General features: G+C 37.3%; 1 protein-coding gene across 1 annotated transcript in view; it reads right to left on the bottom strand.

Annotated features, from left to right (window-relative positions):
- Nucleotides 1-12,600, bottom strand: part of LOC118204847 (limulus clotting factor C-like) — a 122,912-nt gene that overhangs the window by 57,419 nt on the left and 52,893 nt on the right. The gene's annotated exons all lie outside the window — the stretch shown is intronic.

Below are 12,600 nucleotides of genomic sequence, written 5' to 3' on the forward strand. Positions count from 1 at the left end.
GAGTGTAAGAGAGTGATATATAAGGAATACAGGAAAAGAAGTAAAATTGTTCGCAGGCGCTTTATAGGCATTTCAGTGCAATAACCAAATAGTTATGACACAAAGGACGCATTTGGATGATTTTTTACGTGGTACAATTATCGGCCGTCTGGAATGTGGGCGTACCCAACTGGAAGTATCAGACGAACTCGGAATTGCCCAGAGTGTCATCTCCAGGCTTTGGCAACGATTCCAAAATGATGGTAATGTGAGTAGACGTTACAGCACAGGTCGCCCCAGAGTTACAACCAAAAGATTCTTTGTTTGGCAGTTACTGCCAAAAGAAATAGGCGGAGCACAGACCTGTTTCGTCAGCTCTCTTCAGCCACTGGTACGACAATTTCAAGGCAGACCGTGTACAGACGCTTAGGACAGATTGGTCTATATGCTCGTAGACCTGTCAGATGCGTTCCACTTACTGAAACTCACTGTCGCCTGCGGTTAGCCTAGAGTAGAGAGTATACATTGGGGACTACGCAACAGTGGGCTTGTCTGATGTTTTCTCACGAGTCTAAGTTTAGCTTGCAGTCTGATTCTCGCCGGACTTTCATATGGAGAGCTCCAGGTACCTGTTACCACCAAGAAAACATCATTGAACGACACCGTTACGGTGGTGCAGGAGTGCTCGTTTGGGGTGGAATTAATCTGGGTTCCAGAACTGACCTGCATGTTCGAATTAGAACCATGACAAGCCAAATCTATCGGGACGTCATTCTGGAACAACATGTACGTTTGTTTCGGGGCGCCATGGGCGCACAATATATGTTTATGGATGACAACGCCCGTCTTCACCGTGCAAACATCGTAAGCGAATGCCTTCAATCGGAGGATATCACCCGTATGGAATGGCCAGCATTCTCACCGGACTTGAATACAGTAGAGTACGTGTGGGACATGCTTGGCCGACGAGTTGCAGTCCGTCAACCTCCTCCTACATGTCTACCAGAACTTCGGACAGCACTGCTTTTTGAGTGGTTTAATATCCCTTAAGATCAGATCGATAATTTGACACTCAGCATGCCTAGGCGTTGTACGGACTGTATTGCATCGTCTGGGAAACATACAATGTATTTACAATCATACCAACCATGTAATACTGGTTTTTTTGTAAATAGTTTTTTTTTTTTTTTTTTTTTTTTTTTTTTAAATTTTCTCCAGAGAGAAAAAATCTCTAATTTTTTTAATAATATCAAACATATAGCATCTTTTTTTGCTCTTTACCTTTTGTTTAATAAATAAGCTTTACAAATAAGTCAAATTTGTTTTGCTTCTAACTCTTCCATTGCCTGATTTTGCATTATCCTTAATTTATGAACATGAGTGTAGTAAAATATATTAAGAAAAGAAGCTATTATTTCATAATTAAATTCTTTCGCAATTTTTTATATGAGAAATATGTGCTAATTTATATGTATATTAATTACTGAATTGTAATGTTGCAATTATTATATTCCTATATAATATAATAATTGCAACCGTGTAAAAGAGGTTTAACACAATTTCAAAATTAATCCACACAAACAGAAAATTCATGGTAGAAAATCTCGAAAAATAAAATGCGAAAGGTAAAATATATAAAATTATACAAATAAAAATTAATCTCCTTTCATTGAAACTCTAATTCAGAACTCATCAGGGGAAAATTAATTAAAGCTTCATAAAAGTCGATTAATATGTTTCGAAAATATGTTTCATTCTCCTGGTGCATTTGAAACTATAAATCATAAGAAGATTTCATCAAATTTTTATTAAAGACTTTAAATTCATATAAAACCGATGACTCGAGTCACAAATGTACCAGAACTTTTCCTACACATTTTCGAAACTCTTGGTAAAAAGAATAAAACATTACACAGTGCCAAAATGACAATTTAAAACATAGAACTTTACATTATGTACATCACCGTTTGGTCATCTTTCGAATTCAGTTAGATCATGCGTAGAAGAAGGTCGTATTAAGATTTCAGTAATATTGCGTTTTTCTAGTTTTTTCAATCATTGTTTCAATAGGTTTTCAGTGTTTAGCTGTTTAAAGCTCAGATTTAACCTTTTTATTTATAGAAATCTCATTGTTTTCTTGATATTAAAAGTTTACTTTAGCATAATCGGGGACCTCCCAATTTTTTAGTTTTACTCTTTACTTATACTTGATTTTGAATTTCGGATTAGCATATATTGGTTTTAAACTAATTTATTTTTAAATTTCAATGTACATAATGTAAAATTCTATGGTTTTTAATTGTCGTTTTGGTGCAATGTAATGTTTTATTCTTTTTTCCAACTCTTTACTTATACTTGATTTTGAATTTCGGATTAGCATATATTGATTTTAGATTTTTAAATTTCAATAACGTAATGTAAAGTTCTATGTTTTTTAATTGTCATATTGGCACTATGTAATGTTTTATTCTTCTTCCCAAGTATTTCGAAAACGTGTAGGGAAATTTCTGGTACATATGAAATTCGAGTCTTTAGTCTTATATAAATAATAAAAATTTGATTAAATCTTTTTACGGTTTTCGATCTCAAATGGACCAGGAGAACGAAACACATTTTCAAAACATTATAATCGACATTTATGAAGCTTTAATTCATTTTCTCCTGATGAGTTTTGAATTGGAGTTTCAATAAAACTATTAATAACTATGAATTATCTCTTTAATTGGATTAATTTTGATATCGTGTTAAACCTCTTTTACACGGTTGCAGTTATTATGGCAAAGCACACGAGGGCTATCTGCCTAAAGAGAGGAATGCCTTCGTGGAGGACTTTCTAAAGGAAACTGGCTCGTATACACATGGGGAAAACCACGAAAACGCCCATGCAGCCAGCCCGTTCGCGGGATTCGAACCTCGGACCGAACTACCAGTGTTCAGCGTCTTTACCGCTTGGCCGCTGGCGGGCTCAAAAAGAATAAACAAAACTGATTCAATCAAGCTCTTCATCAGGGAAATAGACGTAGATATTGTTGCGTGCGTACGGGTTCGTTACGAAATGAATGCACAAGTCCGATGAAAAATGAACAAAAATTTATTATTATCACAACAAAAATGCTTAAATTTTCTCAAATTATCATGCAGTATTACAATATCTCACAGCAGTAATCTTTTAACTACTCAAATGTCCAGTAAAACGTAATTCAAAACAGCTAAAGAAAGCTAATCCGCAAATTCGCTACAATCAACAAGAGCAGTTTTCTAAACAACAACAAACTAAGCAACTACTACAAACTGAGGTGTTTTCCTCCTTTTATAAGATTTTAAAATCACGCGCTAGAATTTTCTAGTACTTTCTCGAAATCAAAAAGAGATATTTATTTATTTAATGCACGCGCTCTTGTATTTTTAATTTTCCGGCTTAGCTTTCTTCTTTTAATATTCGTCACGCGCTGCACTGCGCGGGAAATAAAACCAATTAATTTATAATTTAACTAACATTAGCTTTTTAAATACCAAATTCGTAACACTGCCCCCTTCCCAAGGACTGTACGTCCCGGGCAGTACAATCCCTGGACAGGAAGCCAAACTTACAACTAAAGCATGAATACAATAATAAGCATTACATTACAATAATAAACAACATGAACAATAAATGCAATAAATAAAACAAATCAAATAAAAAATACAAATCAAATGCAAAATACGAATCAAATACTAAATACACATTTAGAAGCAAAAAGGACCATGGTCTTACACTATTTACAATTATTTACATTACGTACTATGGCCATAGTAATGTGCTAACCTGTCGTAATGAACGACTTTAGGTTTAGAGTTCGAAGACTTACGAATCCGAACCACGACGTCATTAAGCCTGTTTAGGACTGTGTACGGACCATCCCAAGGTGACTGTAATTTCGGACAGAGTCCCTTCGAGTCGGATTCCACAACCACACCTTGTCTCCTTCGTGGAATTGATGTTCAGTAGCTCTTGTATCGTATCGGGTCTTCATTTTCTCCGTCGCCAAGTTGACTCGCTCTCATGCAAAGTTGTGCATCACTTCAAACCGGGCCTGGAGATCTTGAATATATTCCTCAGGCGATGAAGGAGCATCCGGAGGGCAGCCAAACAAGAGATCACAAGGCAGACGAAGGTCACGACTGAAGAGCATCTGTGATGGGGAATAGCCGGTAGTCTCGTGGACAGCACTGCGGTAAGCCAGTAAAAACAGCGATAATTTCTTGTCCCAGTCCTGTTGGTTTCTGGAAACTACTAATGAGAGGTTATTAAGGATGGTTCGATTGAACCTCCCTACCATGCCGTCCGACTGGGGATGTAGTGGCGTCGTTTGTGTTTTGTCAATGCCGAGTAGTTTGCAGAGTCCGTTGAATACTGCCGACGTAAAATTCCTTCCCTGATCGGAATGTAACTGAAGAGGCACTCCGAACCTGAATATCCAGTGTTGTATCATCACCTCAGCTACTGTAACAGCCTCTTGATCAGGAAGAGAATACGCTTCAGGCCACTTGGTGAAGTAATCAATGACAACGAGTATGTGTTTGTTGCCATCTGCAGTTCGTGGCAGAAGTCCCAAAATGTCAAAGGCTATACGTTGCAGCTTGCCTCGGCTGCGTCTCTTCGGTCCTTTCCGACCTGCACAGGCATCGCAGGATCGGCACCACTTTTGCACGTCATCCTTTGCATTATTCCAGTAAAAGCGCTCACGAACTCTCTGTAAGGTCTTCATAATTCCAAAGTGACCTCCTGTAGGGCTGTTATGTAGTTCTTTAAGGACATCAGGAATCCGGGATCTTGGAAGTATCAGTTGCCATCGGAACGTCTTCCCATCATCCGATTCGAATTTCCGGTATAAGACGCCGTTTCGAATGTGAAGTGAATCCCAGAGTGCCTAATACTGTTTGGTTGTAGGACTACAGATAAAAATGTCCTGCCAGGTAGTTTTTCTGGTTTATGACTCCATTAAATCAATTATAGGTTTAATGTCGCGGTCTTCCAGCTGGTCTTTCCTGACTTCATCATCATTCCACGGTTCTCGATCAGCCGATGTTGATGTTGTAATTTGTCTTGCGACCGGAGTCAGCAGCTAGTATTTCGCTTCCATCCTGGAACAATATTGGCAGCTTTCTTGGCAAGGTCTTCTAGACAGGGCGTCGGCGTTTCCGTGTGATGATCCCTTACGATGACGGATAGTGATGTCATATTCTTGGAGTCTCTGTATCCACCTGGCTATTTGACCCTCAGGATTCTTGAAATTTAAAAGCCAGGTCAATGATGCATGATCGGTGCGGAGCAGGAATTTTCTGCCGTATAGATAGTGATGGAACTGTTCTACAGCTTTGACTATGGCGAGCAACTCTTTCCTGGTGACACAATAATTCCTCTCCGGTTTAGACAGGCACTTGCTCCAATACGCCACTACACGTTCTTTGCCGTCTATTTCTTGGGACAAAACAGCACCGACACTTTCATTGCTCGCGTCGGTGTCGAGAATAAATGGTCGGTCGAGCTGAGGATACGTCAGGATTGGTGCAGATGTTAAAGCCTCCTTTAAGTTGTTAAATGCATCCTCGCATTCTTTTGTCCACAAGAATCTTTGCTTGCTCTCTGTCAGCTTGTGAAGGGGTCTTGAGATGGAAAAAAAGTCCTTCACGAATCTTCTATAGTAAGTGCAAAGCCCTAGGAAGCTTCTCAGCTGATGGACATTTTTGGGACGTTTCCAGGATTCAACCGCTGATACCTTTTCAGGATCCGTGCGCACACCTTCTGCAGAGATGTCATGTCCCAGGTAAGTCAATTCCTTTCGGAACAATTTGCATTTAGCGGGACTCAGCTTTAGATTGGCTTCTTTCAGTTTCTGAAGCACCTTCCTAAGATTTTCTAAATGTTCTTCAAAACTCTTTCCGACGATGATGATGTCGTCCAGGTATATCAGGCAGGCTTCGTAGGAAAGGCCTTTCAAAACAATCTCCATAAGACGTTCGAATGTTGCCGGCGCATTACACAGTCCAAACGGCATCACCTTGAATTGCCAAAGCCCTTTTCCCGTAGTAAATGCCGTCTTTTTTCGGTCTTCAGGCTGTATTTCTTCCTGACAATACCCACTCTTTAAATCAAGTGTTGAGAACCACTTGCTTCCAGAAAGAGTGTCTAGAATGTCGTCAATTCTAGGAGGAGGGTAACTGTCTTTCTTCGTAACCTCATTCAACCGGCGATAGTCGACGCAAAATCTTGTTGAGCCGTCTTTCTTTCTGACTAGGACGATGGGAGATGCCCATGGACTTACTGAAGGCTCGATGACATCACCTTCTTCCATATCTTTTAACAGTGTTCGCACCTCTTCCTGTTTAGAAAACGGTAGACGTCTTGGATGTTGCTGGATCGGGGGATGATCGCCGGTATCTATTCTATGTTGTGTCAAACTAGTTCGACCCACGTCAGAAGACGAGCGGGAGAAAACAACTTGAAGATCTTTAATGACGCGATCGGCAGCATTCCTCTCTTTATCGTTTAATTGCGCATTCTGCAATAACTCCGATGTAATGCTCTCTGAGGACACGGACTCTTGGATGTTACTCTTTCTTTCAACGCTGGTTACTGGAGTACATGCTGCAACCACTCCACCTTTCTTAATAATTCTCCCCTTCTCAGTTACATTGGCGACTCTCACCGGGATAACCGTTCTGGATAGGTCGACGAGTGTTGAGGCTACTAGTACTCCTGTTGGGCTATTACAGTTATTGGGATATTCTATGATCCCGTAGCGAAAATTTCTGTTTTCGGCAATGGATCTAGGAAGTAAAATTTCTGTTCTTGCCGGTATTATGATATTGTCTTGTGCTATGATTTTATGAACAGATTTAACTTCTTCATCATTAACTCCAAATAACGCTATGTCCTCAGATGTAGAATGCAATTGGTTATTTTTAAAGTCCAAGGAAAAATTGTATTTCCTTAGAAAGTCCAATCCGAGTATGCAAGAATCAGTGATCTCTGCTACATATGCCGTGTGATGGTAAGCGGCACTTCTAAACGTGATGTTAACATTTACTTTTCCATCGATGTCGATCTTCTCACCGGACACAGTCTGTAGGGTAACGCAGGGCGACGTTCAGATAAGTTTGCTTCCCAGTTGTTCAGCCAAATCTTTTCGGATGATGGTAACGTTGGCTCCTGTATCTATCGTCATATTGCAGAGAACTCTAATGTTTAACTACAAAATTTAAGTTTGGCTTAACAACTGTTAATCTACTAATGTTTAACTACTGTTGGTTGGTAAATTTCATTGCTCTTGGATAACTTTTTATAAGTGCGGAAATATTTGACTGTTTTCCTTAAATTTGGAATCCTCTGAAAGCCCTTCCAGAGAGGAATATTTGGACACATCTTTCAAGAATTTTGGACATTTTTTCGAAATCTTACAGGAATTTTTGGACTTTGGCAGATCCGTTAATTAGAAGTACAACAGTGCAACATAGGATTTTGAGTTCATCATTCAAGCAACTTACATCAAATTATCATTCAAAACTGGATTTAATGCACAGTTTGGATTAATTATGGATATCTTCCACTTGTTCAAGAAGCAATAGGACTAATTTATACAACTTCTCGGACATCCCCGGTATTTTAGAATAACTTATTAAGATTTTTAACTAATACTTTGTAAAATCAAATTATTAGCTTATTTACTAATTTTGTTTCATATTTCATATGATATTATAAATAATATGGTTATAATTTATGTTATTTAATTCATTTACATGATTTAATTGTAATAGATTTTAAATTATTTTCATTTTAAGTTCTTTATATGTCAGTTAGTTAGAAATTCATTATAACTTTATTTACTGTTCGCATAATTTTCAAATTGTAGTTGCCACTCAAATATTTCTTAATGATTACACGTACTCTTTAACTCATATTTTAATATTGAATTTCATTATTTAAATACTTTATTTGAATATTCATTAATTGGCATGTAATTATAAATGTAATGTTTAATTTTCACCTAAGTATTTTTCCAATTTAGCATTGACACAGCCATTTAATTTTATTAGAACTCATATCTTATTTCTTATTATTTTCGTATAATTTCTCATAATTTAAATCAATTTACAGATTTTGTACTTTTATTATTGTTATAACGACTTAAGTACAATGGCAAACTCTCATTTATACTGGTTCCATCTATCAATACATTTTAAGTCTAATTTCTTAGTCAATAGTCCCAATAACAAAATTCCAAATACATTACGACTAATTCACCCCTTTTTACACACTTTACTTAATTTTTAAGATTTTAATATAAAAATTCCTTTTCCATAGGAATAACATTAAGTTTTCAGACTTCCTTCACTTTGCCTCAAAATCACCATAGTTAATTTAACACCAAAACTCATTTTTATAGCGATCCAAATACAATACAAATTTCCCATTTAACAGATACCTTTTAGCATATCAATTTTTGACTTTTTGAAAGGTTATTTCACATTAAATTGTCACATTTTCAAAATTCCAAAACTTCCACGATTATTTCTCACCACTTTTACACCTTTTGACCAAGTCTTATACAGATACCATTTAAATTCATTTTCCATAGGATTAACATTATAATATTATTGACTTAACTTACTTTACATATAACTCGGCTACAATTGTCTTACTTATTTTACATTCTTTACTAATATCATTTCAAGTAGTTTAAGGTGAAATTTTATTTTTGTTGCCTGTTAATATTATTATATATATAGCTATTTTATACTGTATAAACTAAAAGGACTTACTTAAGGAAATACTGTTAAAGTTAAGGAATTTACATTTCGACGAACTTTTCTCGAAATCAGACTGATTACGAAGAACTTTTACTGTAAAGACACTTTATTTTATGGCCTCAGCTAATGTTACTTCCTCTGTTGTGACCCCATCTGTGGTCTCAACTCCTTCCACTTCTGTGAACAATATTGATTCTGATAATATTAGTACAGAGTACATACTTTCCCGTATTGCTGCAGCTCAACAATTCACTGGGTCAGAAAACGCTAGGCACAAACTGAATAAAACCTATACTAAATTCTTCACAGATTTGTTCTTATTATTGCAAAAAGCACTTTTGGATAGAGATTCCCGTATTCTGGAGGAACGTGTGCAAAAAGAAACAGCTTTAGCACTTAACGATTCTTTGCTGAAATCTCTATCTTTGATTGACCCATCCTTAGTTCATAATTCTTTAGTTAATTCTGACCCAGCTTCTCAACAGCCTCCTAATAAAGAGGACGATTCAACTTTCACTCTTGTGGAAAAGAAAAAACGAAAACCGCGTTTACCAGTGAAGTCTGAACATGTTCTGTTAATTGGCTCTTCCAATTCAGATTGTTCACCAAAGGATATTCAAAAACAACTTGCCTCTAAATTGAATCTTAAGAAAATTAAAATTCCAATTAAACAGATTCGACCTGCGAGGAATAACGAACTATTAATACGCTGCTTCACAAAGGAAGATATATTGCATTTGAAAAACACTTTGAAAGCTTCTAAAGAATTGCCGAATATCAAGTTTCGAGAGCCTAGAATTCCTCGTGAATCGATTATAATCTTTGGAGTTCCTGCTGATTATACTGCAGACGATATAATAGAGTCCTTCGACCATTTACACTCATTTGGAGACCTATCCCCGATTCACCCTAGCACACCATTACATCGTGTAGATTCCAGGAACAACTAGATAGTTCAAGTCGATAAATCATACTTTGATCAAATTGGTGAAAAGCGAAGGATCTACTTGGGATTTACTTCCTGCCCATATAGAAGGTATTACCGTCTGCAACGCTGCTATAATTGTCAAAAAATAGGACATTTAAGCAGATTTGCAAGGAACCACCTAATTGCGCTAATTGCTCTAAATCGCACGATACTCCTACGAGGGATTGTAGTGATTCACCTGCCTGTGTCAATTGACTAGATTCTAACTCAAATCTCAAAACCTCCTTTGATTGTAGTCATCCGGCGAATTCTAAAATATGCCCGTCATACAAGCTAGCGCTACAGAAACTTATGCGGACCCAAGCTCAGAATTGAAGAATCAACCTCTTGCAATATCTGATCCATCGTCAACTCTGCATAAACCAAAAGAATGCCACACTTTGAATTGTGAAACCAACACCTCTAGACTAAGTTCATTAAATCCTTCTAACTTAGCTATACGCACACTTGATTCCATGAAATTTTTGCAATGTAATTTACAGCGTTCTATAGTGGCAACCAGTCACATGCTTCATCAACAATTGGAATTGGGAATAAACATTGCTCTGTTGCAAGAACCATATATTAAACTGGATGGTACAATTGAGGGAGCTTCACTCATTCTAAAACAATTCTTGTCTGATAATAAACTTGCAGCAATAGTTATAAATAGTGCTTTTAATCCAACTTTATGGCATACTACAGAACACACTGTTTCCATTTTATTGGATGTAATGGACCTCCGACTCTTAATTATAAGCGTCTATTTTCCTCCAAGCCAAAATATTGATAACTTACTATTTGAATTAGATTTCTTACATCGCACCCAGACCCAATTTATTTTGTTGGGCGGCGACTTCAATGCTTCGAGCTCTTTGTGGGGCTCATCAATGGAAAATGCCAGATCAACGTTGGTGCTTGAATTTATTGAATCTCGCTCATTAATAATATTAAACGCAACGGACTCTCCTCCAACTTTTCTAACTAGTCGTGCTAGAGGTTGGCCTGATATAACTCTTTCTTCTCTGCAACTTACTCAATTTATTAGTAATTGGTCAGTAGATGATATAATAACCTTGAGTGACCACAAAGCAATCACATTCCTCCTTGAGTCACCATGTAATTTTATAGTTAAGAGACATTTTAAGATAAATTTTCATCAATTCGAAGTTTTTAGAGCAAATCTTTCTCCTTATTTGGAGGAGATTATTTCGCAATTTCAGAATTGCTCCACACGGAAGGAACTTGATATTGCATATGAAAATTTTATTAGCATCTGCTCTAGTGTTTGCAAACATACTTTTAAAGTTAAACAATATCGTTATCACTCTTCAGCTTCATGGTGGACAACAGCTTTAGCCAAAGAACGCAGTGAAGTGCGAAAGAAACGACGTCGCGCACAGGCAGAGAAAACTCCTTCTCTCCGTCAACAACTTTTTCAGTTATATAAACAATCTTATGCGGTCTACAAACGACATATTGCAGAGGCAAAACTGACCTCTTGGAGAAATTTCTGCTCAAGAACAGTCGATTCATTTGGAGTTGTTTTTAAGATTGCGACGGATAGAGTTTTTCGCCCGTCCTCTTAACCAGCTTCCTTAAATCCAACAGCAAAGGAAACATCAGATGTTTTAGCTTCTGTTTTGGAAAATTTCTTTCCTCAAGATTCCAATGAAGAAGACTCTACACAACAAGCTTCCTTGCGCACTTCGTTTGTTCATTCATCAGTGATCTTTCCTTCAGCAAATCCTCTGCCGACCAATGAAGAGATTTCTACAATAATTACTAGACTAAATATTAAAAAAGCTCCTGGCCCAGATAGTCTGGACAATGCATTTATTAAGATGTTATACCGTCTCTCTCCAGACACTATTCATCCATTTGTTCGTAAATGTTGGGAGATGCAATATTTTCCCAAAATGATAAAAGTAGCAGATGTGGTCTTATTCCATAAACCAGGACGAGATTCTTCACAAGTGGCTTCATATCGCCCTATAAGTCTAATCCCTGCATTCGGCAAATTGATTGAGAGGGTGATCTTGGGCAGACTCCTCTACTTTATGCAAACCAATAAAATCTTAGCACAAAATCAGTACGGCTTTATGAAGGGTAGATCTACAGAACATGCCATTGCCAACTTGCTAGACCAAATTAATATCAATAGAGTAAATGATTTACATACCCTGATAATAAGTCTTGACATCCAGGGGGCCTTCGACTCTCTGTGGTGGCCGGATATCTTTGATATTCTGGTGGCCATGGAGTGTCCGGGGGATCTCCTGGGCCTTATTCGCAGCTATCTGGATGATCGTTTTATTCAAATTATGCATGACAATGGAGTTGTCCGTCACAAGTTATCCAAGGGTTGTCCCCAAGGATCCTGTCTAGGTCCTATTTGTGGACCATAGTTGCCAACTCTATCCTCATAACTCTCAAGAATGAAGATAATTGTTCAGTCATCGCTTATGCGGACGATTTTCTGCTTGTGATCTCAGGCAAATCTAGGCTGGAATCAACAGCCCAGCATATCTTAAACATCTTTTCTACCTGGGCCCGACAACATAAGATAATTATTTCGACTACCAAAACACAAGGTCTAGTTATTGGTGTTCGCCGCCCACTAAAACGAAATCCATCACTCAAGCTGAATGGTACATCTATTAAGATCGTCCCTCAAATAAAATATTTGGGATTAATAATTGATCAAAGACTGTCTTGGCTACTACATATTAAATTTCTTAGGAATAAACTTATTAATTTACATCAGAATATGAGACGAACTACAGCCCCAAGCTGGGGAGTCTCACAACGCCTACTCAAAATGTGGTACCAGACTGTAATTGAAAAAATTATTTTATATTGCT

The sequence above is a fragment of the Stegodyphus dumicola genome, chromosome 10, assembly GCF_044657685.1.
Source record: "Stegodyphus dumicola isolate Sdum_Otavi_A_Nest chromosome 10, ASM4465768v1".
Classification (NCBI taxonomy): Eukaryota; Metazoa; Arthropoda; class Arachnida; order Araneae; family Eresidae; genus Stegodyphus; species Stegodyphus dumicola.